A 25842-nucleotide genomic window follows, 5' to 3' on the forward strand; every position below is an offset into this window, starting at 1 on the left:
CTCTAGGCTTCAAGGCTCTCCATCACCTTGCTCCTTCCTACCTCTCCTCCCTTCTCTCTTTCCATTGCCCACCCCACATGCTCCGCTCCTCTGCCACCCACCTCCTCGCCGTCCCCCGCTCTCTCCTATCCCGCCGTCGACCCCCGGGCCGCGTCCTCCTGCGGTCCCGGAACGCCCTCCCTCCTCACCTCCGCCAAACTGATTCTCTTCCCCTCTTCAAAACCCTACTTAAAGCTCACCTCCTCCAAGAGGCCTTCCCAGACTGAGCTCCCCTTTTCCCTCTGCTCCCTCTACCCCCCCTTCACCTCTCCGCGGCTAAACCCTCTTCTCCCCCCTTTCCCTCCGCTCCTCCCCCTCTCCCGTCCCATCCCCTCGGCACCGTACTCGTCTGCTCGACTGTATATATCTTCATCACCCTATTTATTTTGTTAATGAGATGTACATCACCTTGATTCTATTTATTTGCTATCGTTTTAATGAGATGTCCTTCCCCTCGATTCTATTTACTGCCATTGTTCTCGTCCGTCCGTCTCCCCCGATTAGACCGTAAGCCCGTCAAAGGGCAGGGACCGTCTCTATCTGTTACCGATCTGTCCATTCCAAGAGCTTAGTACAGTGCTCTGCACATAGTAAGCGCTTAATAAATACTATTGAATGAATGAATGAATTTTGCAGATGAGGCCACTGAGGCACAGAGAAGTGAAGTGACTCTCCTGATGTTACGCAGCCGACAAGTGGCGGAGCAGGGATTAGAATGCAGTTCCTCTGACTCCCAGGTCTGTGTTCTATCCACTAGACCATGCTGCTTCCCCAGAGAACCATCACCAAACTTCCCTCTACCCTCCACCGTCAACTTTCCACCAATTGTGCCTGCTCCAACTCTCCCTCCCCTCCCCATCGCCCTGATTTGCTCCCCTTGTTCTACCCCCTCCCCGCCACAGCACTTATGTATAACTGTACATATCTATAATTCTATTTATTTACATGAATGCCATTTTACTTGTTTTGATATATATACAATCTATTATTCTATTTATTGATACTCTTGATGCCTGTTTATTTGCTTTAATATCTGTCTTCCCCCCTTCTAGACAGTAAGACCGCTGTGGGCAGGGATTGTCTCTCTTAGTTAATGAATTGTATTTTCCAAGCCTCAGTACAGCACTTTGCACACAGTAAGCGCTCAATAAATACCAACTGAATGGATGAATGAATGCTCAGGAAGAGTTGGAACCTGCCAGCAGTCTGGAATCTTTTCAATCAGTCCTATTTATTGAGCACTTACTGTGTGCAGAGCACTGTACTAAGCATTTGGGAGAGTACAATATAACAGAGTTGATAGACACGTTCCCTGCCCTGGCTCGATGGGAAACAGGACATCTAATTTCTCTCTCAGGGGGCTCCCCTCAAGGCTATGAATGTTGAGTCCTCTGGATTGTCAACTCACCATGGTCAGGGAACATGTCTACGAACCCTCAACTGTACTCTGCCAAGCACTCTGTACGCTGATCTGCACACTGTAAGTGCTCAATAAATACCGTTGATCGATTCTTTTCCACGGTCCACCCACCATTAGGCCGGCACATCTTCCATTCAAAAGGGTAGTGGGAAATCGAGGATCTGGGATTCAAAGCTTTAGGATTTTCTAAAGTGGCCAACGAGGATTATGTTTGCTGCAGTGAGAGGGAGCGGCACCCCCCAGGAACAGAACGGAGATAATAATAATTGTGGTATTTGTTAAGCTTACTATGTCCCAGGCACTACGCTAAGTGCTGGAGGAGATACAAGCTAATTGGGTTGGACACAGTCCCTATCCCACATAGGGTTCACAGTCTTAAATCCCCATTTTTACAGATGAGGGAACTCAGGCAAAGAGAAATGAATAATAATAATGTTGGCATTTATTAAGCCCTTACTATGTACAGAGCACTGTTCTAAGCGCTGGGGATACAGGGTCATCAGGTTGTCCCACGTGAGGCTCACAGTCTTAATCCCCATTTTACAGAGGAGGGAACTGAGGCCCAGAGAAGTGAAGTGACTTGCCCACAGTCACACAGCTGACAAGTGGCAGAGCTGGGATTCGAAACCTTGACCATTAGCTCCCAAGCCCGGGCTCTTTCCACTGAGCCAAATGAAGTGACTTTCCCAAGGCCCCACAGCAGATGAGTGGCGGGGCCGGGATGAGAACCCCGGTCCTTCTGACTCCCAGGCCCAAGCTCTCTGCACTAGGCCACATTGCTTCTCTAAGAAGAGTGAGTGCTGAGAAGCCTTCTCTAGCTCCTCCGCCGAACTTCCCCTTCCTAGTTGACGGCACTTCTATCCCCACTGTCCCCGAGGCCCATGTAACCTTGACAGTATCATTGACTTCTTCACTTTCAATGCCGCAGATTCAGCGTGTCACCAAAAACAGTCAGTTTTTCCTCAATGACATTTAATAATAATAACAATAATGTTGGTATGTGCCGAGCACCGTTCTAAGCGCTGGGGTAGATACAGGGTAATCAGGTTGTCCCACGTGAGGCTCACAGTTAATCCCCATTTTACAGATAAGGTAGCTGAGGCACAGAGCAGTTAAGTGACTTGCCCACAGTCACACAGCTGACAGGGGGCAGAGCGGGCATTCGAACTCATGACCTCTGACTCCCAAGCCCGGGCTCTTTCCACTGAGCCACACTATTTCTCCTCACCATCCAAACTGCTTCTGTGCCGGTCTGGGCACGAGCCATATCTTCACCGTTGCCCACGAAGCTAATTCCTGACAGGAGCAGGGCCACGAAACTCAATTTGGCTTCTCCCCACACATCAGCCACAGCCCCATCAACTGCGGATCATGCCCAGGTGTGAGGCTGCTAATCTGCCCTGGATCCTGGATACAATGAAGCTCGCCTCAGCCCCCGGCAGCAAAGCTGTTGAGGCCGGGATTAATCCAGATAATTCTTTCTAAGGCCCTGTGATGTAGATCAGTGGCGACGTGGACAAAGGGAAATGATTAGAGGAGGCAAGAGATGACCTCTTCCAGTGAAGCAGCAGGGCCTACCGGGTAAAGCACAGGCCTGGGAGTCAGAAGGACCTGGGTTCTAATCACCGCTCGGCCACCTTTCTGCTGTGTGACCTTAGGCAGGTCACGTCACTTCTCGGCGCCTCAGTTTCTTCATCTGTAAAATGGGGATTAAGATTGGGAGCCTCATGTGGGACAGGGACTGTGTCCAACTTGATTAACCTGTATCTAACCCAGTATTTAGTACAGTGCCTGGCACATTGTAAGCAAGTAATAAATATCACAATTAATCAATTAGCTGTAATTCTTCTCTTTTTAACTAAGGTGCTCATGGAAGTCATGGATGGGACCTGGTCCAATAGGTTCATTGTGGGCAGGGAACTTTTCTACCGACTCTGTGGTACTGTACTCTCCCAAGTGCTTAGAACAGAGCTCCGCACACAGTAAGCACTCGGTAAATGCCGCTAATTGATAGACAGAGCCCAGGAAAGGCAGTTGGAAGGCTTGGTGATGATGTCTTTGTGATGATGATAGTATTTGTTAAGCACTTACTATGTGCCAAGCACTGTTCTAAGCTCTGGGGTAGGTACAAAGTAATCAGGTTGGACACAGTCCATGTCCCACCAAGGACTCACAGTGTTAATCCCCATTTTACAGATGAGGTAATTGAGGCACGGAGAAGTTAACTTGTCCAAAGTCACACAGCTGATTAATGGCGGAGCTGGGAATAGAACCCACGACCTCTGACTCCCAAGCCCGGGCTCTTTCCACTAAACCACACTGCTTTTGCCTAGCTCTGTGCATCCCCAGCCTGTCAATTACCAGTCAGGGGTATTTACTGAGCGCTTACTACGAGCAAAGCACTGTACTAAAGGCCTAAATAGCCTCCAAACATCATGAGACCACCAGGGGCATTCTGTGGGACCGTAACCCCACTCCCATTTCTCAAAGTCCGGTTCCCCTCTCTGCCACATCTTCCAACTGCTCTCTGTATCAGAAAGAGACCAACCGCATTTTCAGTCAACCAATCAGTTGAATGTAATTATCAGGCACCTATTAAGTGCACACTAGAGGTAGAAGACAACAATCAATCAGTGGTATTTATTGAGCACTTACTGTGTGCAGAACACTGTACTAAGCCCTTGGGAAAGTACAATACAACGGAGTTGGAAGACACGGTCCCTGCCGACAGTCTATAGTGCATAATATCAGCCTTCAAGGAGCTTAGACTCTAGCACAAAAGAGGAGGATGGAAAGAAGAGGATATTCCCATTTGTTTTGGGGTTAAGTAGTAATAATACGATGGTTTTTGTTAAGCACTTACTACGTGTCAAACTCTGTTTTAATCATTGGTACAAACTAATCAGGTTGGACACAGTCCGTGTCCCACATAGGGCTCACAGTCTTAATCCCCTTTTTACAGGTGAAGTAACTGAGGCACGGAGAAATTAAGCGATTTGCCCAAGGTCACCCAGCAGACAAGTGGCGGAGCCGGAACTAGAACCCAGATCCTTCTGACGCCCAGGCCCGCGCTCTATCCACCAGGCCACGCGGCTTCCCAAGCTACAGAGTATGTGAGATTCACGCACCCACAGGCAGGGATTCCCTTGAAAACCAAATTCTTCAAGGCACTTAGCCGAGCTTCCTCTTCACCCTGGGCATGTGGGACGGGGCTGATTGTCACGGTAAACACTCCTCTACAGTCCTAGGAGAAGACCGGTTGAATCTCCGCGAGCCCATCGGACCGCGTGTGGTGGCAACTTGGCGTCAAACTCCCCGACGCACCGAAGGCCTACCAGGTTGCCCGATGTATTTGTGCCCTGGCAGCCTCTCTGGATGCCACATCTGGCTTTTTGAGCAGTTCCATCATCAGCGTCACCCCTGGACCATATTTAACATCGGACGGCAAGACAAACCGCCAAGAGGGGCCTTCGTTTACCAGTTTCAGAGCTACCCTCATCTCAACTGAGCTTCACTGGGCGGAACACGTGGGAGGCAGACTGTTTTTCTGAAGAGTGGCCGTGTGGTGAGCCGACGCTAGGTGACCCGAAGCGAGGGGGGGCCAGAGACACGCTCGAAGGACGCGGTAAAAGTGCAGCCTCAGACGAGGAGGCATCAAAGCTGACTGCCAGGAGAGAAGTGGGACAGGCGGAGCAGGCTGGCACGCAGCGATCCACAAAGGAGTGGCTCCCAAAGGGTCCTTTGGGAGCAGCAGTTTGAGAGGATTTGAATCCGGGGCGAAAAGGAAAACCACGCCGGGCACTGCAAATAGTAACACGTCAGCACCCAGGAGACCGTTTTGGTGGGTGCCCCTTGGAGACGGGACCGTCAGTTCTCCACCAGCAGTTTTCGGCCATGTTCCCACTCGGAGGTCAGTCTCACTGCTGGTCAAGTTCATTCAGTAGCATTTATTGAGCGCTTACTATGTACAGAGCACTGTACTAAGCGCTTGGAACGGACAAATTGGTAACAGATAAAGACAGTCCCTGCCCTTTGACGGGCTTACAGTCTAATCAGTCAAGTCACCTGTGGAAGCACAGAACTTATGTGTGGTATAGTCAAGAGAGCACGGGCCTAGAGAAGCAGCGTGGTTCAGTGGAAAGAGCCCGGGCTTGGGAGTCAGAGGTCATGGGTTCAAATCCCGGCTCTGCCACTTGTCAGCTGTGTGGCTGTGGGCAAGTCACTTAACTTCTCTGGGCCTCAGTTCCCTCATCTGTAAAATGGGGATGAAGACCGTGAGCCTCACGTGGGGCAATCTGATGACCCTGTATCTGCACATAGTAAGCGCTTAACAAATACCAACGTTATTATTATTAGGAGTCAGAAGGTCATCGGTTCTAATCCCGGCTCAGCCACATGCCTGCTACGTGACCTTGGGCAAATCACTTCACTTCTCTGTGCCTCGGTTCCCTCATCTGTAAAATGGGGATTGAGACGTGAGCCACGCCTGGGACAGGGACTGTGTCCATGCTGATTCGCTTGTATCCACCCCAGTGCTTAGTACAGTGTCTGGCACGTAGGAAGCGCTTAACAAACACCATAATTAGGATAATGATTGTTACTACATATCTGTAGCTTATGCACACATGTGTAATTTATTTATACTATTTATGTATATTAACGTCCGTCTCCCTCTCTAGATCGTAAACTCGTTGTGGACAGGGAATGTGTCTGTTTATTGTTATATTGTATTAATAATAATAATAATTATGGTATTTGTTAAACGCTTACTATGTGCCAGGCATTGTACTAAGTCCCGGGGGGGGTAATAATAATAATGATTATGGTATTTGTTAAGCGCTTAGCTATGTGCCAGGCACTGTACTAAGCACGGGGGTGGATACAAGCGGTTCGGGTTGAACGCAGTCCCTGTCCCACATGGGGCTCACAGTCTCAATCCCCAGTTTACAGATGGAGTAACTGAGGCCCAGAGAAGTGAAGTCACTTGCCCAAGGACACACAGCAGACAGGTGGCGGAGCCGGGATTAGAGCCCGTGACCTTCTGCCTCCCAGGCCCGGGCTCTATCCACTACGCCAAGCAGCGAATCGGGTTGGACCCAGTCCCTGTCCCACATGGGGTTCACAGTCTCAATCTCCATTTTACAGATGAGGGAACCGAGGCCCAGAGAAGTGAAATGACTTGCCCAACTCGCAGAGCAGATGAGTGGCAGAGCTGGGATTAGAACCCATGACCTTCCGACTCCCTGACTCGTGCTGTATCCGCTTCGCCACGCGGCTTATACTCTCCCTAGCGCTCCGTACGACGCTCTGCCCACGGTAAGTGCTCAGTAAACGTAATTGCCTGACAGGACAATTCTTTTACAGCAGCCGCGCTTACGCGGAGAAGAGGCCTGGCTCTCCTCCCTGCAGGGTGGGAGCAGATGAGAGCTTGGCAGGTGGAATGGGTAAGGGTGGCTGAAGGGGAAGCTTAGAACCCGATGGAATAAAATCAAAGGGAGAAGCAGGGATTACGCTTCGGCCTGATTCTCTAAAGCTCATAATGGTAATTCATCTCCCTAGAGCGCAGGCTCACCAGCTAGCAAGGGGTGACGGGTCACCGGCCGGTCAGCAGCGGGGCAAAGGCCCCGGCTTGGCCCCTCAGAGGCCGGGGCGAGCCGCGGCGAGTTCCAGCGAGCAGCGGCGAGTTGTACCGAGCCGGCAGCGTCGGCAGCCCCGCCTGCCGCTCGCGGCAAGTTGGCACATAGGATTCGGGTGCCTAGGCCCCCCCCCCCCCAACTTTCCTAAAATGGGGGAGGCTGGAGCGAGCCAAAATGGTAGCGCCCGTTAAGGCTCCAGGGCGTCTCGGCTACCCGCAGCCCCTCCTACGTGATTCCGGGCCAGAGGCCCGGATTTGTCCTCCAAACAATCACTCCATCGTTGGTATTTATTGAGCACTTACTGTGTGCGGCGTGCCCTACTAAGCGCTTGAGAGAGTACAACAGAGTTGGTGGACGTGTTCCCTGCCCCAGATGAGCATACAGTCTAGAAGGGGAGAAAGACATTAATAAAAACAAATAATTTATAGATATGCAGGTAGGCGTTACGGGGCCGAGGGTGGGGTGAATACCAATTGCCCAAAAGGTACGGATCCAAACGCAACAGTAATCCCTAGATCCCTTTGTACAGCCCCGATCTAGTTTACCCTCCAGGAGGAGCTTTGGCCCAGAATCAATCATTCAGTCAGGCAATTGTATTTATTGGGTGCTTACAGAGTGCAAAGTACCGTACTAAGCGCTTGGGAGAGTACAATATAACAGACAGATTTCCTGCCTGCAATGAATTTAAAGTCTAGAGGGGGAGACAGAAATTAATAGAAATAAATAAAATCCGCCCTCTGCCCCCATCCCAGGCTTACTCCTCTGTAAAATGGGGATTGAGACTGTCCCATGTGGGACGGGGACTGTGCCCAACCCGATTACCTTTATCTACCCCAGCGCTCAGAACAGTTCTTGCTACGTAATAAGTACTTAACAGATAACATAATTATTATTATTATTACCACCGGCTGCCTCCTTGGCTTCCAGCTAGGGAGAAAAGATACAGCCGGGGTCCTAACTTCTGCCCCTGGCAGTGGATAGAGCGGGGCCTTAGAGTCAGAAGGTTGTGGGTTCCAATTCCGGCTCTGCCGCTTGTCTGCTGTGTGACCTTGGGCAAGTCGCTACATTTCTCTGTGCCTCAGTTACCTCATCTGTAAAATGGAGATTGGCTCTGTGAGCCCCACGTGGGACGGGGACCGCGTCCAGCCTGATTTGCTCGTATCCACCCCGGCAACTTAGCACAGTGCGTGGCAAACAGTAAACGCTTAACAAATACCACGATTATTAGTGGTACTATTATTATTTTTCCCTTCCCTACCCCCTCCGGCGGAGGGGGCTGGGTCACCAGGACACTGCCTGCTACATTGCCATGCCGCTGTGCTCATTGCGTGGCTGGGCGAACCGACTAGGCCTGAACTCTCACTGGGCTCACCGATTTGGGGGTTGGACCCCAGCTTCCTCGGTCCCCGTTGGGAAGCGAGTGGGACCCTCAAATCCAGACCGGGACAGTGACCGCCCCAATTGGGAGGAAACTGCATCCAGAGCTCCACCGCATCGCCAAGCCCGAGACAAAAACATCCCTCCTGCCTGTCAGATGGAGCAATTGTCCTTCCAGGCAGAAGACAATGAGACTTATTAAACTTTGGAACATGTCATAGGGCCCAGAAAACATTATTATTAAGTGAGTAACACATTTTTTCCACTGCAGGGCTGAGACCGGCCCCGGAGCACAAGATGTGGGTTACTTGGGTATTGTTCCCAAGTCGAAGAACAAGGGCGTGGACTTGAAAACTCATGTCGCGTCTGGCCCGGCTCCGTCCCCTCTCCGTAGAGCTTTCGACGTCTTTCGCCCCAGAAGGACCGTGGGGAGCCGGGAGATTTTTTCCGAGGGATCCCAAAGCAGGACGTGGACCGATGGGAGGATCGGAGGAGATGGGGGAAGATGACCCAAGGAGGCGGGGGGAAAATTCCTTAGGGCATCGCGTTGGCGTGCCGCCGTTCGCCAGCTGGAGGCAGTTGTTGGAAAGAATCAGGAAGGGCCAGAAGAGGATTGCGGGAAGATGGTCAGCTGAGGATATCCCACCCAATTTTCCCCCTCCCTCCCCGTGCGGGCTCCATGCTGTCTAAGGAAGCTGTGCTTCTGGAGGGGCAGAGGCTAAGGATCCCGGCGGCTGTGGAACAGCTGATGTGGCAAGGGGAAGGCAGAGGGTGTGTGCCTGGAGGAAGGTGACTGTTGAAAGAAAAGGGGAAATGCTGAATGCAGCAGAAAGAATGGCGGAACTTTCTGCTTCGGGGGGGGTGTTGACAGGTGTGGCCTCGGTGGTTTTGCACATCCAGTCTGTTTTTCTGGCTGGCCGCAGACCAGCTGAAAGGAAAACGAGGAACCAGGGACAGAAGAGCAGCCGGCGGTGCAGACGGAGCGATGGTCTCCGGGAGTCTCGGGGGAGATGCTCGGTGGGTGGGATCATTCCCAGGAATCCAAGGGCTTGCAGGGAGGATCTGTGGGTAGGGAACGTATCTACCAACTCTGTTGTACTGTACTCTCCCAAGCGCTTAGTAGAGTGCCCCGAACACAGTAAGCCGTCAACAGGTACAACTGATTCGTCGATCGATTGATGCGACTTTTGGGCATTTGGTATTCGCCCCACCCTCGGCCCCACGCCACTTAAGTACGTGTCTATAAATTATAAAACATACATTATTTACATTAATGTCTGTCTCCCCCTCTATACTATAACCTAGTGTTGGGGGTGGTGCCTGCTTTCCTGGACACGTGACTTGTCCATCCACCGTACTAAGCACTCGGGAGAGTACCGTACAATAATAAACGGACGCATTCCCTGCCCACAGCGAGCTTACAATCTAAATAATAATGTTGGTATTTGTTAAGCGCTTACTATGTGCCGAGCACTGTTCTAAGCGCTGGGGTAGACACAGGGGAATCAGGTTGTCCCACGCGGGGCTCACAGTCTTAATCCCCATTTTACAGATGAGGTCACTGAGGCACCGAGAAGTTAAGTGACTTGCCCAAAATCACACAGCTGACAAGTGGCCGAGCCGGGATGGATGGGATAAAATATATTAGCCCAGTCAGGCAGACAGCCCCCTCTTTCCTCTTGGGGACCGGGAGTATACAGTCCGGGAAATCGGTGTTCTTTACCACTCACCTGGTTTGCGCCATTACTCATCCTAGGTCAGTTGGCAAGTTGCTCTTTGCAAACTAAGCCCTCTGCTTTTTGAGAAACAACAGTGTTTGGGTATTTGGATGAGTTCACTCATCCACTGATGCTTCTTCCATCTTACTCATGACCCCCTGTAGGAGGAAGAGATTTTTTTTGTGGTGGTTTTTTTTTTAAATTTGGTATTTGTTAAGCCCTAACTATGTGTCAAGAACTGTTCTAAGCACTGGGGTAGATACAGGTTAATCAGGTCTGTCACAGTCCCTGTCCCACATGGGGTTCACAGTAGGAGGGAGAATAGCATGGCCTAGTGGAAAGAAGCAGGGCCTGGAAGTCAGAAAATCTGAGTTCTAATCTTGGCTCCGCCACTTGTCTGCTGGGTGATCTTGGGCAAGTGTCTTAACTTCTCGGTGCCTCACTTAGCTCATCTGTAAAATGGGGGCTAAGACTGTGAGCCCCACTGGGATAACGTGATCTCCTTGTATCCCCCCCCCAGTGTTTAGAACAGTACTTTGCACATAGTAAGTGCTTAACATGTACCATCATAAAATGGGAATTTAGACCATAAGTGCTTTGTGGGACAGGGACCATGTCCACCTGATTATCTTGTATCTACCCAGGGCTTAGTACAGTTCCTGGAACATAATAAACACTTAATAAATAGCAGTGGAAAATAAAACAAAACAAAAACCAGCTGACTCCCCATTTAACAGCAGAGGAAACGGAGGCATTGAGAAGTGAAGTGACTTGTCCAAGGTCACTCAGCAGACTGGCGGAGCTGGGATTAGTACCCAGGTCTTCTGACACCCAGGTCTGTGTTCTTTCCATTAGGCCAGGGTATTTCCCTAAGGGAATATCTCCTGAAGGCAGAGAGGGCAAAACCCAACAGGAATATTTATTGAGCGCTCACTATGGGTAGAGCATTGTACTAAATGCTTGGGAGAGTACAATACAACAGAATTAGCAGACCCATTCCCTACCCATAAGATCTTACAGGCTAATGGGCAGAGGCCAGCAACTTCCCCTGTGGGGGAGGCTGGAGCTAAGTTTTCAGGCAATTGGTCGATTAATCAATGGTATTTGTTGGGCACTTACTATGTGCAGAGCACTGTACTAAGGTCGTGGGGGAGTACAGCAGAATTAGCATACACATCCCCTGTCCAGAGTGGAAAGAGCACGGACTTGGGAGTCAGAGGTCATGGGTTCCAATCCCGGCTCCGCTGCTTGTCAGCTGTGTGACTGTGGGCAAGCCACTTAACTTCTCTGTGCCTCAGTGACCTCATCTGTAAAATGGGGATCAAGACTGTGAGCCTCATGTGGGACCACCTGATTACCCTACCCCGGGGCTTAGAACAGTGCTCTGCACATAGTAAGCGCTTAACAAATACCAACACCATTATAACGAGCATCCAGTCCAGGGGAGACTGGAGACCTTTTCCTGATGGCAGTGCGTGCTGCTATTGCCCTTTCGAAGGGACAGTTGCTCCTCCAGCCCAGTGACCCCCACCTCTTTCGTAACTGTTGACTCTCACTCTGGGAACACGTGAGCTATTGCTTGGGGGTGGGGCCTGAACGGGAGAGAAGTCATGGGATCGTCACCCTCACTATGGCATTTTGGGATCGGTGGGAGGAGGCATAGGCGGAGGAGTGCTCTACCTGGGCAAAGAGCTGGCCTCCTTCCATCGTGACCTCACCCCTCAACCGATTCCAAGGGCTTAAGCCTCCATCCTCAGAGCCGCGGCCCTGAAAACTGATGGGAAAGAGGCCTGTTGAACCCAGATGGGAACAAAGCCATAAACAATGGCCCGGTAAGGAGATTGAGCTCCCCAAGTTTCGCGACATTGGCATTTTTAAAGCCACTCTAATTAGCCAGCCAGCCTTAACCACCCGGCTGCAAGAGACCATCAATCAGTGGTATTTACTGAGCACTTACTGCTTGCAGAGCTCTGTACTAAGCACTCGGAAGAGTACAACTAAAATAAAATCCTTCAAAAATCCAAAAACAGAGTAGGTGGACACATTTTCCCTCCTGTCGAGAAAATAATCCCAAGGAAGATCTGTGACTTCCTTCCATTTATCATACCTGAATAGCTAAGGGAGTGTATGTATATGATGTTAGAGAGACCCGGTATAAACTTTTCTTAACTATTCTATTTTTTGTCCCCAACTCCCTTTTTCTGACTAAATCATTTTTCCTCTCCTTTCCCCTCACATTGTTTCTCATTTCTAGCCATTTATCTTTATCTCTCTCTCTCTCTCTTTTTCTCTCTCCTCTTGTTGGGATGTATTCTCTTATTCATACATTGCCTTCCTTCCAGGATAGAAGCTCACTGAGAGCGAGCCAGGAGGCCTCCCGGAGAGTCCTCAGCCTCCGTGTGCCGATAATGAAGTTGTCCAAATCGTACTTATGGGACTGCCTGTAGAGTAATATATATACACACACACTGAGATCTTGGGGATTTATTTGACTGGAAAACAGCCCAGGGATTAAGGGTTAGTGTTTTACGTGCCACCGCTTGTCTGTTCCTCTCCAGAGTTGAAAATGCACAGAACAGTTTGCCAAGTCAAATAAACCCTGCCTGATGCCGTTAATGATGTCAAAATGATGGCACACCAAAGTCATGAAAGGAGAGACCCAACCCACAGCCTTTCTTACTTGTCGGTGGTCAGGAATTGTAGGAAAGAAGACAGCAATGGACTAGATGAGAATGCCTTAAAACTCCCCTCTAGAAGATTGAATGAATGACTGTATGCTCTCTGTGGGCAGGGAAGGTGCCTACCAGCTCTGTAGTATTGTACTCTCCCAGGAGCTTAGTACAGTGCTCTGAACACAATAAGTGCTCAATCCATACCATTGATGATAATGATGATGAAGAACTCTAAGCATGAGGCAGGAGAAGGCCCTTCCGCCATCGTGAAAGAAGGGGTGTTTCCTGGCCCTTTCCCCCTGTGTCCTCAACAAACGTGGATCTAAACCTACTAGAAAATGCCTTTGAGTGACAGGGACTCCCACCTCTCCCAATAAAAGGAGAAGGAAGCAACATAACCCAGTGGATAGAGCACGGGCCCGGGAGTCAGAAGGACCTGGATTCTAATCCCCGTTCCGTCACTTGTTTGCTGCGTGATGCTGGGCAAGTCACTTCACTTCTCTGGTCTTTGGTTACCTCATCTGTAAAGTGGGGATCAAGATTATGAGCCCCATGTAGGACAGGGATCGTGTCCAATCTGATAAGCTTGTATCTACCCCAGTGCTTAGAACAGTGCCTGGCACAGAGTAAGCGATTAACAAATGCCATTAAAAAACGGTTTTGGTCCAGCGGACACGAGCCATTCCTGGGAGGGAATCTGACCCTGGGTTGCACGTGAGCCACCTCAGGCTTGGGAGGCAGGAACCGGGGAACGGTTAGAGCACGAGTGACTTTTTTTTTGAAAGACTCAGACTTTCCAAACATCCAGGACCCCGTGTGATTGAACGTGCCCCAGGGCCACAACTCCCCTTCCGATATTCATTCATTCCAACGTATTTATTGAGTGTTTACTGTGGGCAGAGCACTGTATTAAGCACACACCTGGTCCTCTCAGCGGTAATTGGGAAAACGGGTTGCGGGGGGGTGTTAAGAGAAGCAGGGGCCTGTAGCCATCCTCAGTGATTCTCACCCTGCCTTGACCTCAGGGGGAGTGGTGTAAGATGGGTCTGTAAGATCCAAGTTATAAGCTCTTCTCTAGATTGTAAACTCTGACGCTAAACTACTCGCTGTGTCTCGATCTCGTCTATCTCGTCGCCGACCCCTCACCCACATCCTACCTCTGACCCGGAACACCCTCCCTCCTCAAATCAAGCAGACAATTACTCTCCCCGTCTTCGAAGACTTATTGAAGGCCCATCTCCTCCAGGAAGCCTTCCTTCACTAAACTTCCCCTTTCCTCTTCTCCCACTCCCTTCTGCATTGCCCTGACTCGCTCCCTCTATCCTTCCCCCCTCCCAGCCTCACAGCACTTACAAATACACATCTGTCATTTATTTCTTTGTATTAACGTCTGTCTTGCCCCCTCTAGTCTGTAAGCTCATGTGGGTAAGGAATGTGTCTGTTTTTTGTTGTATTGTACTCTCTCAAGGGCGTGGTACAGCGCTCTTCACACAGTAAGCCCTCAAAAAATGCAATTGAGTGAATGAATAAATGCAAACTCCTCTCTAGACTGTGAGCTCCTTATGGAAGGGAACACGTTTGCAGATTCTATTTTACTGAGATACAACTTCTTGAGAAAGTACACGGTAAATGCATAATAAATACCATTGATTGATTGGATGGGGAGTTGGGGGAATCATGGCTCCGTCAAGTCTGCCAGGCCTTCAGCAACGCTGAATGCTATGTCAGTGGCAGTGGGAAGCCGACCTCGAGGCTCATGTGGAAATTGCCCGCCGAGAGTGCTGGCTTGGGAGTCGGAAAGTCACGGGTTCTCATTCCTGCTCCACCACTTTGCTGTGTGACCTTGGGCAAGTCACTTCACTTCTCTGAGCCTCACTTACCTCACCTGTAAAATGGGGGTTAAGACTGTGAGCCCCCTGTGGGACAGGGACTGTGTCCAACCCGATTTGCTTCTAACCACTCCAGCACTTAGTACAGAGGCTGGCACGTAGTGAGCACTTAACAAATATCACACTTTTTATTAATAGCTCCTCCTCTCAATACCCTCCCAGAGCGGGGAGCTGAAGCCCCACCTTCCAGATGGTGGCCCTGTCCAGCTGCGGTCTGAGTCTGCGCTACAGATGGACTTGAAGAAATGGAAAGTTCAGTTGGACCAAACTGCACAGTAAAAAAAAGGGAAAGAAGACCTCACTCGATACAGAGTAGACCAGCCCCGGAGATGGGGAAGTCACATTTCCAGGCCCCGTTTAACCGTTCTCCAAACCATAAAATCTGCACTGACCCCACCCACAAGACTCCACTCACCCCACCCCACCTCTTCCCTCCTCCCCAATCCACCCAACTCAGAGAGCACCAATATCCTCTTACAGCAAACAGACTCCAGGGTTCTCACCCAGGCACTGTGAAATCCTAATAAAAAAGTAATGGGAATGAGGGGCAAAGTTCATTCCTCTGCTTTTAGGCCCCTACTACCCGATTTCCTCTAGGCCCGACACGTGCTAATTTGTCTGGCATCCCTACAATCAGTAGCACTTCCGACTTGGGCTGTTAACTGGATTATCTTTCCTTCTGAGGTTTTCCAAACACTGTAATTTTGAATCTATTACACTCTCCCCATTCCCTGCGTATAAAAGGAGCTAACCGAACTGGCTTCGAACCCCTTTTATGAGCTCTATAACCCGCCATCTTCGAGTGGATTTGGAATTTAGCCGCCGTCCCGGCTGATAAACACACCGAACTTTTAATTCCTGGAAATGAACAGTGACCGATGATTAAGCCATTTCCACTTGTTTTCTTCCTGAAAATGCTTGTGCTGGGTGAAAAAAATGATTATGTGTGTACTTTGTAAACAGGATTTTCTGAGTTGGAAGCATTTCTTTAACATCAACTAGGAGATGTAGGGCCCAGGACAGAAGCTTTTCCAGGCATTTCTCCTCTACCCTTTTTGTTATTGTTATTATTATTTTTATTCTTACTGTATTTGTTAAGTGCTTACTATGTGTCAAGCACTGTTCAAGGTGCTGGGGTAGCTACAACTTAATCAGATTAGTCCTTGTCCCACTTGGGGCTCACAATCTAGAAAAGAAGAAGAACAGGGATTGAATCCCTATTTTACAGATGAGGAAACTGAGGTCCAGGGAAGTGACTTGCCCAAGGTCACACAGCAGGCAACTGGCATAGCTGGAATTAGAAATGAGCTTCTGTGACTACCAAACCCAGACTCTTTCCACTAGACCACGCTGTTCCTCAGGCCCTGGAAAACCCAATCACTGTATTACAGGATCAGAGCTCGGAGGAAGCTGGGAGCCTTGGGTTCTTGAGGACCATCAGGTATTTTCTGGAGCTTGGGGTGAGGGACCTAGTGGATGCAGGGTGGGTGGACATGGTGGAGGGTGGGCTAACAAATAATAATAATTATGGTGTTTCTTAAGGGCTTACTTTGCGCCAGGCACTGTTCTGAGCTCTGGGGTAGATACAAACAAATGGGTTGGGGACAGTCCATGTCCCACAAGAGGCTCACCGTCTTAATCCCCATTTTACAGATGAGGGAACCGAGGCCCGGGGAAGTGAAGTATCTACAGTCACACAACAGACAACAGGATTAGAACCTATGACTTTCTGATTATACTATTATACTATATATACTATTATATATATACATTTATGTATATATATAATGATACTTGTTAATCGCTTATTATGTGCCAAACACTGTTCTGAGCACTGGGGTAGAAACAAGATAATCAGGTTATCCCATGTGGGGCTCACAGTCTTAATCCCCATTTTACAGATGAGGTAACTGAGGCCCGGGGAAGCGAAGTATCTACAGTCACGTAACAGACAACAGTATTAGAACCTATGACTTTCTGATTACCCTATTACACTACATATGCTATTATATATATATACATAAATATTTATGCATATTTATAATGGTATTTGTTAATCACTTACTATGTGCCAAACACCGTTCCAAGCACCGGGGTAGAAACAAGGTAATCAGGTTATCCCACGTGGGGCTCACAGTCTTAATCCCCGTTTTACAGATGAGGGAACTGAGGCCCAGAGAAGTGAAGTGGTTTGCCCAGCTGATAAGTGGCAGAGCCGAGATCCGACTCCCAAGCTGGTGCTCTTTCCACTAAGCCGCGCTGCTTCTCGGCCCGTGTTCGATCCAGGAGGCCATGCTGCTTCTCAAGCGTCGGAAAGAAGGAAGGACGGCCCTACCTCCCTACTCAGCGTGGAGGTCCCGCTTGCCGTACCCCGCACACAGCTGGGGTCAGTTCCTCGACATGGAAGCCAGTCAGTCAATTGTATTTACTGAGTGCTTACTGTGTGTGCAGAACTCTTCTAAACCCTTGGAGGAGTTCAGTGTAACAGAATAGAACTGACACATTCCCTGGCCACAGTGAGCTAGACCCAGATCCACCTTAGCCCTGGGTTGAGTTCCTGGTTTAAGTGGGAAGAGGCTCGGATTAAGAGAGCAGACACTTCTTCCTTACCTCAAAGGGCAACAGGCATTTCTGTGTCTGGTCCGTGAGGTGGGCCCAAAGTTCGATTAACAGCAAAGTGGTGGCGTTAGTGTGCCTGGGTCAGAATAGTTTTCGTTAATGGAGGGGAGTGTGGTTGTTGACTTGCACTTTTCTCTGAGTACTTTTGCCCCGGGACCGGACATTTCCGTCTCCGATGGTGCCCTTAACCCCAAGATGATGACTGCGGTGTGATGATTCCTCCCTCCTGCTCTGCCCCACCTCCTTTACCTTTCTCTCCAGATGGTTGTTTTTGTTGCTCGTACCTGAAGTTTGGCTTTCAGCGCCTCGGCGGAGCCCTGCTCAGCCAGAGAGGCGGCATAGTTTGCATAGTTCCCACCGAACGGAACCGAAATCTGCTGGAAATGGGAGAACTGGGCGGGTAGAACTGGCTCAGCCAGCTGGGTGGGGTGTTCTGTCCCCAAGTGGCTCAGGGGCAAAGAAGGAGGTGGAGGGAGAGGAGCTTGGGGGAGGACACGGGAAAGGGGCTTACGTCGACCGTGTCCAAGATGTCGCTTCCCACGTGGAGAGGACGTCTCACGGAGGGAGTCCTCGGTGGGTTTCTGCCTAAAGATTTGAGTCGTCGTTTTTGGGTCGGGTCCTGGAGTTTTAAGCCCATCTCTCCCCCCCGACCCTCCGAGGGACCGGAGGCGGATCTCCGTTCCACCCAGTAGCATTTAACCACCTTCCTGGCGGGTCTCGTAATAACAGGGTGTCGGAGGCTTCATTAGGACCCACAAGATGCTTAGAGATCTCTGGTCCCGAAGTGCCGCTGCAGGCAAAATGCGGTCTCCAGGGGCCCTCCCCTCCGTGCCTCGGTCTCCCACGGGTGGAGAGGCCGCCCACCTTCGAGGGTCTCGGGGAGCTGGGCAGAGCGTGGGCAGACACTTAGACGAGCAGAAGGCCTTGCCAGTGAAGTTCCCTGGTAGCTGAACGAGAGCCTAATGCTTCCTGGGGGTGACCTGCATCTTTCTTGAACTGAAGTCGATTTGCAGTTGAACCTCGATAATAGAGAGACGCAGGAGCAGGATTCCTGGTCGTCCCGGCCTCTCCTTCTCTCCCAGTCTTGGGAGGGGGACAGGTGGGGTGGAGAGGAGAGGTAACTGCTTCGAAAAAGTCCCCTTCCGCACCGTCGAGCCTCCGATGGAGGCCGGGCCTCTGCCTGCCCAAACCCCGGCGGTTGGGGGTCTGTTAGCTCCCTGCAGCGGCCCGGTGCCGGGTGCGCAGAACCCGAGAGCAGGCTTGGAGTTGTAATTGGGCCGCTGTTGTGCTGGTGACACATAGCGTGAAAGCAATTCCTTTCATTAGCAACCAGAGTCTCCTTAAACACTTAATTAGAGATTAGTGGCGTGAGAAACTGCCTGCCTGCGCTGGCTCCAAAACACTGTACCCGACCTGCCTCATTTAGGGATTAATTTTTGAAAGACTTAGCGCCTCCGCGGGCTCCGGAGGGCCCGGATCGGAGGAAGGGAGGGAGGGCGAAGAAGGCCCCGGGTCGTGCCGGTTGTGCCGCTGGGCCCACCGGGCCGACGGGAGAATGCCATTCGAGGGTCCGGCCTGAGATGGCCCCCCGGCATCTGGGGAGGGGTCTTGCACTCAGAGCCAGGCATAAGACCGTGTTGAGCCTGTGCCGGCCTGCTTGGCCTCTTGCTCAGTGGCTTGGCTGTGGCAACTGGTTAACCCTTCCAGGGATGGGAGGAGTTGCGCCACTTTGGGTGCGGGGAAGCGGTTGGCAGGACAGGGATCAGCTCTGCAGAGAAAGGGAACTGAGGAAGCCGCCCAGATCATCTTTCTAAAATGCCATTTGGTTCACCTCTCTCCACCCCTCAAAACCTCCAGTGGCTCTCCATTTGTCTCTAAATCAAGCAAAACCTCTTCGCCACTGGCTTGAGGGTCTTCACCCCCTCTCCCCCTCTTAGGTAGCTGCTCTCTTCACTTGTTTCTCCCCACAGTCTTTACCTCTCTCAAGTTCTCCTTCTTACCATGCCTCACATCTTGAGTCTCCCACCTCCAACCCTGTGCTCTCACCCTCTTCCCTGCCTGTAATTTCTTTTAATGTCCGGCTCCCCTTGAAGCCTGTAAGGTCTCTGTGGACAGGGATCTCACCTCCCAACTCTTTTTTTTTCAATGGTATCTGTTAAACCCTTACTACGTGCCAGGCACTGTACTAAGCACTGGGGTAGATAGAAGTTAATCGGGTTGGACACAGTCCCTGTCCCACATAGGGCTCACAGTCTAAATCCCCATTTTACAGATGAGGGAACTGAGGCCCGGAGAAATTAAATGACTTGCCCGAGGTCACACAGCAGACAAGTCGCAAAGTCACTCTAACTGTATTATATTTTCCCAAATGCTTAGTATAATGCTCTGCACACAGTAAGAACTCAATAAATATGATGGAATGAATTAATGAATGAATTAATTATTTTGATCGATTCCATCCTCTCCCCACTGTCTGGAACTTCCTCCTTGCTTCAAACCCACCAGATCACTTTCTTCTGGCCACCTTCAAAATCCGTCTGAAATCCCACCTTTTCCAGGAAACTTATCTGATTAAATTCCACCATCTCAGGAAGCATGAATTCATCACTTAACACTTCAGTAGTTATACCGGCCACCCTTAGCCTTTACATACACAATGACTCAGGCCTGTTTTATTCAGTCACTTATCCCCGTCCTTCCGTACTCTGGCAATTCTCAGCTGTACTCACGATTTGTAAATAATTTGGGTTTTCCTGTCTCCCACCAATTAGACTCTAGGCTCCTCGAGAGCAGGAACCGTGTCTTGTAACTTCCGCAGTATTTTCCCAAGAACTCAGTCTGAGAGCTCGTTGGGAGCAGGGAATGTGGCTTTTTGTGAACTCTCTCAAACGCTTAGTACAGTGTTTTACACACAGTAAGCGCTCAATAAATATAATTCAATGAATCAATATTCGGCACACAATAGTGACTCAGTAAATACTACTGATGATTAAAGAAGGATCCTTCTTGGCCCCAAGAGAAAGTTCAATTGGCCTGTTTCTGGCACCTCCTCGTTCTACAGAGGTTTTGCCTTCTCCTTGTCTGTCCATGGTAAATGAGCCGGAAGTCAGCGGGGACGGGTTGAGTGAGGCCATTTTCAAAAAATCCATTCAGTTCCACAGGGCAGGCCCAGACTGGTGCTTTTGAAATGGCGGTTTGTACGCTGCTGGTGGGACAACACGCCCCTAAGACGCAGAACTGGGTGTGTCCCCATGGGCCTTGGCTCTAGGGACACCTGAGAGAATGTAGAGAGGCCCAAGTCTTGCCCTTGACCCTAAGGCCTAACTCTGCATCTGAAGTGGCTAGGCATTGTTTTGTTTTGTGTTTTTTTTTTAAAATGGCATTTGTTAAGCACTTACCGTGTGCCAGGCACTCTACTAAGTACTGAGGTAGGTACGAGCTCATCGGGTTGGACACAGTCCGTGTCCCGTGTGGAGTTCGCGGACTTAATCCCCATTTTATAGATGAGGTAACTGAGGTACAGAGAATAAATAAAAAAATTAATTGTGGCATTTGTTAAGTGCTTACTATGTGCCAAGCACTGCTCTAAGTGCTGGGGGATACAAGGTGATCAGGTTGTCCCACGTGGGGCTCACAGTTTTAATCCCCATTTTACAGATGAGGTAACTGAGGCACAGAGAAGTTAAGTGACTTGCCCAAAGTCACACAGCTGGCAAGTGGCGGAGCCGGGATTAGAATCCACAACCTCTGACTCCTAAACCCGGGCTTTTTCCACCGAGCCACGCAAAGTGACTCGCCCACGGTCACTCAGCAGCAGACAAGTGACAGAGCCGGGATCAGAACCCAGATCCTCTGACTCCTAAGCCCGTGCCCTATCCACTAAACCGTGTTACTTCTCACTGCTTGCCTCGGGAACCCCCTGTCGGGCTCTAGGTCCCCCACGATTGACCTGACAGTGACTCGAGGAGCAGGGATTTGGGGCAAGATTTGGACACCCGAGGATCGTTCGAGACTCTTGGCTGGGAGAGCAGGGTCTCAGCTGTCCAGATTGAGCCACTGACGGCTCCCAGCTGCCCCCACTCGCCACGTGACCAGTGGAGCCGACCTCTTTCCTGACCATCGCAGAGCAGGCCCAGGAGAGGAAAGACAAGCTGCAGCTCAAAGCTGATTGACCGAGAAAGCACAAGATGTGGCCACATGAGTCAGTAAATTTGACCATGGGAAGGAGTCCCATGAGAGGCTGCGGGGCTGGATGTTTGGGATAAAGTATCCATGTCCTCACATCCGGGTCACGGGTACTTTTAAGGCCCTTTTCATTCCGGATCTCGAGGCGCAACTCCCAGCTTGTTGCACGGGACTCTGGTCCCGCGGGAAAGGACCTTCCTTTCTGAACCTTATCGTCCTGGGGGCTTTTGAAGTGTTCAGTGAGCCTCAGTCCCGCAGGAATCAATGGTGGGAGAGAGCATATTGTAGTGGCCCCGTCAAGGGCATGGGTTCTAATCCTTGTCTGCTGTGCGGCCTTGATGAAGTCACTTCACCTCTCTGGGCTTCAGTCACCTCACCTGTAAGTTGGGGATTGACCGTGAGGCCCAGGTGGAATAGGGACTGTATTCCAACCCGATTTGCTCGTATCCACCCCAGCGTTTAGTACAGAGCCCAGCACATAGTAAGCACTTAACAAATACCACAATTATTATTATTATTATTGTTAATATGGCGGTCCAGGAGCCCCATGTTGCACCGGGCTCTCCCGCACCACGAAAAATCAGCCACAAAAATCAGCTGTGATTAAAAACTCAGTCAGTTGGAACTCGGGAGACTGGCTTTCTGTCTGTGCTGCACGAACAGCCATGGCTGCAGCAGTGAGGGCGAGACGGCCACCACCGTGGCAGAATCGCCCCTTCCACCACCTCCTCCGCGGCTGCCCCCGCGGGGCTCCGCCTCCACCATCCTGCCTGCTCAGGGAGCCCCTTCTGTGAACCGGGACCGTGTCCAACCTGATTAACTTGTACCTACCGCAGCGCTTATTACAGTATCTGGCACATAGTAAATGCTTAAGAAGATGCAGTGTGGCCTAGTGGATAGAGCCCGGGCCTGGGAGTCAGAGGTCCTAGGTTCTAATCCCGCCTCCGCCGCTAGTCTGAGGTCTTCCCTGACTAGGCCCTCCTTTCCTCTTCCCCCTCTCCCTTCTGGGTCACCCTGACTTCTTCCTTTTATTTTTTCCCACTCCCAACCCCACAGCACTTAGGTACCTATCTGTAATTTATTTATAATAATGATAATAATGGCATTCGTTGAGCACTTACTAAGTACAAAACACTGTTCTAAGCGCTGGGTGGAGATACAAGGTGATCAGGTTGTCCCACGTGGGGCTCACAGTCTTCATCCCTATCTTACAGATGAGGGAACTGAGGCACAGAGAAGTGAGTGACTTGCCCAAGGTCACACAGCTGACAAGTGGCAGAGCCGGGATTAGAACCCAAGACCTCTGACTCCCAAGCCCGGGCTCTTTCCACTGAGCCACGATTTATATTAATCTCTATCACCCCCCTCTAGACTGTAAGCTCGTTGTGGGCAGGGAATGTGTCTGTTGTACTGTTATACTGTAATAATAATAATAATTATGATGACATTTGTTAAGTGCTTGCACTGTTCTAAGCGCTGGGGGAGATACAAGGTAATCAAGTCGTCCCACATGGGGCTCTCCCCATTTTACAGATGAGGGAATTGAGGCACAGAGAAGTTAAGTGACTTGCCCAAAGTCACACAGCAGACAAGTGGCGGAGCCGGGATTAGAACCCACGACCTCCGACTCCCAAACCCGGGCTCTTTCCACTAAGCCACGCTGCTTCTCGGGTACTCTCACTGTATTCTCCCAAGCTCTTAGTACAATAATCCGTACACAGTAAGTGCTCAATAATCCGACTGACTGACCGACTTGTCTGCTGACCTAGGCCAAGTCACTTAACTTCTCTGTGACTCAGTTACCTCATCTGTAAAATGGGGATTAAGACTGTGAGCCTCATGTGGGACAGGGACTGCTTCCAATCCGATTAGCTCATAGAGCTTAGAACAACGCCTGGCACATAGTAAACGCTTAACAAATACTGCAGTTATTAGCAAGCACAATGATAATGATTTACTGAGTGCTTACAGGGTGCAGATGGGAAGTGGGAGATGGAGCTTATAACTGGATGGTGCGGTGGAGTCCAGAGATATTTTTTTTTTAGGAGAGTGGACACAGGGGCAGATTTAAAGGTGGAGGGGAGGTGGCCGTGGGGGTGGAGGAGATGTCCTTTCTGGTTCCGTTCTCTCCCCACACCCTTGCCGCTGCTCAGTCGGAAGACGTCAGCTGTGTGAGCGTTTTCTTTGTGTGTGCCCGAGGCCTCGGCCTGGTCTCGGTCTCCGTTTCTTCGCCTCCGTTTCTACCTCCTTTTCCTGCCTTTCTCTCAAATGGGCAGCTCCGCTCCCTATCTCACGCTGCATTCACCGCACGGAGTCGATTTCCCCCAGATCCCCGGACGGCATTTGGGAAGTCCGAGGCTCCACCCTCACACGGCTCAACTGCCCCTTCAAAACGCCAGCCTGCATCTTGTCCTTGGGACTCCGCAAGCTCAGTTGGCTGAGAGAATCTTCGGACTTTGGATCAAAGACGATATCGCCGCTGACGGGAAGGCGGTATGATGAGAGCCTGAGTGTTGTCGAGAGACTGTCTCTTGCCTTCTTTGGCTGTGAAAATACAGGAAGGCACGTCTTCTGGCCCCTCGCCATCTTCAACTGTTCTCTCTCTCGGATGGGAGGCTTCTTTCTCTCTGCCTTTAAACCCATCCCTGTCACCCCTCCCCTAAAAAAACCCTTCTCTGGACCCCATTGTTGATCCAACTATAGCGCCATCTCCCACCGCCCATACGCATACAGTAAGTGCTCAGGAAATTATTATTATTAATATCGACTCTAGACTGTGGGCTCCTTGTGGGCAGGGAATATGTCTGTTGTTGCTTCGTAGCCTCCCAAGCGCTTAGTACAGTTCTTTGCACACAGTAAGCGCTCAATAAATACGATTGAACGACTGAATGAATCATTATACTTGTTAAAAGTGCTATCTGCCAACACTGTTCTAAGCCCTGGGGTGGATACAGGTTATTCAGGCAGGATATGGAGTTGATTCCATGAAAAGGATTTAACCCTCATTTTACAGATGAGGTAACTGAGGCGCAGAGAAGCTAAGTGACTTGTCCAAGGTCACTCGGCCGATCCATGGCAGAGCCAGAATGATAATGCAGTTCCTCTGATTCCAAGGCTGGGGATCTTTCTACTAGACCGTGTTGCCTCTCGATACTATTATTATTGGTTGATTTCAGTCCAAACTTCTCACATGAATTGTATACACCTTCTGACTCCATCTCCTCTCCTCTCCTCGCCTCTCCTCTCCTCTGCACTCGTCTCCTCTCCTCGCCTCTCCTCTCCTCTCCTCTCCTCTCCTCTCCTCTCCTCTCCTCTCCTCTCCTCGCCTCTCCTCTCCTCGCCTCTCCTCTCCTCTCCTCTCCTCTCCTCTCCTCTCCTCTCCTCTCCTCTCCTCTCCTCTCCTCTCCTCTCCTCTCCTCTCCTCTCCTCTCCTCTCCTCTCCTCTCCTCTCCTCTCCTCTCCTCTCCTCTCCTCTCCTCTCCTCTCCTCTCCTCTCCTCTCCTCTCCTCTCCTCTCCTCTCCTCTCCTCTTCTTTTATCCAACTCCCTCTTTGACCTTGTGCAATCTGGCTTCCACCCACCTCCAGTTAATCATCAGTGGTATTTGTTGAGCACATACCGTGTACAGAGCACTGTACCAAGCATTTGGGAGAGTACAATAACAGAGGTGGAAGACACATTCCTTGTCCACAAGGAGCTTTCAGTGTAGAGGAGGAGGCAGCCATTATAATAATTTGTTGTAGGGTTGAGGGTGGGGTGAGTAAAAGGTATAAATCCAAGTACAACGTGATGCATAAGGGAGAGGGAGAAAACGAGGGCTTAGTTGCGAAGGCCTCTTGGAGGACACGGGATTTTATTAATCAGTCATATTTATTGAGGGCTTCCTGGGTGCAGAGCACTGTGCTAGGCACTGGGGAGAGTACAATATAACGGAGTTGGTAGACACGTACTCTATCCATAAGGAGCTACGGTCTCGATGGAGAGATCGATATTAACGTAAATATCGGATATGGACACAAAAGCTGCGGGGCTGAGGGTGGGGTGAATAAAGGGAACAAATTCAAGTCCGAGGGTGACGCAGGAGGGAGAGGGAGTAAAGGAAAAGAAACTGGGATTGCTCCCTCCAAATATAGTGTTCTGCACACACTGAGCTCTCAGGAATTGCCGCTGAATGAGCGACTGATTGTTACTTTGGTACTTCCACAGACCATAGTACTAGGAGTGCTCACAACCTCCCGGAATAATAATAATAATGATGATGGCATTTGTTAAGCACTTACTACGTGCA

General features: G+C 50.3%; 1 protein-coding gene across 1 annotated transcript in view; it reads right to left on the reverse strand.

Moving 5' to 3' along the window:
- The window catches only part of LOC100079295 (GRB2 related adaptor protein), a 104785-nt gene that overhangs the window by 19323 nt on the left and 59620 nt on the right, over positions 1-25842 (reverse strand). The gene's annotated exons all lie outside the window — the stretch shown is intronic.

The sequence above is a fragment of the Ornithorhynchus anatinus genome, chromosome 2 (assembly GCF_004115215.2).
Source record: "Ornithorhynchus anatinus isolate Pmale09 chromosome 2, mOrnAna1.pri.v4, whole genome shotgun sequence".
NCBI lineage: Eukaryota > Metazoa > Chordata > Mammalia > Monotremata > Ornithorhynchidae > Ornithorhynchus > Ornithorhynchus anatinus.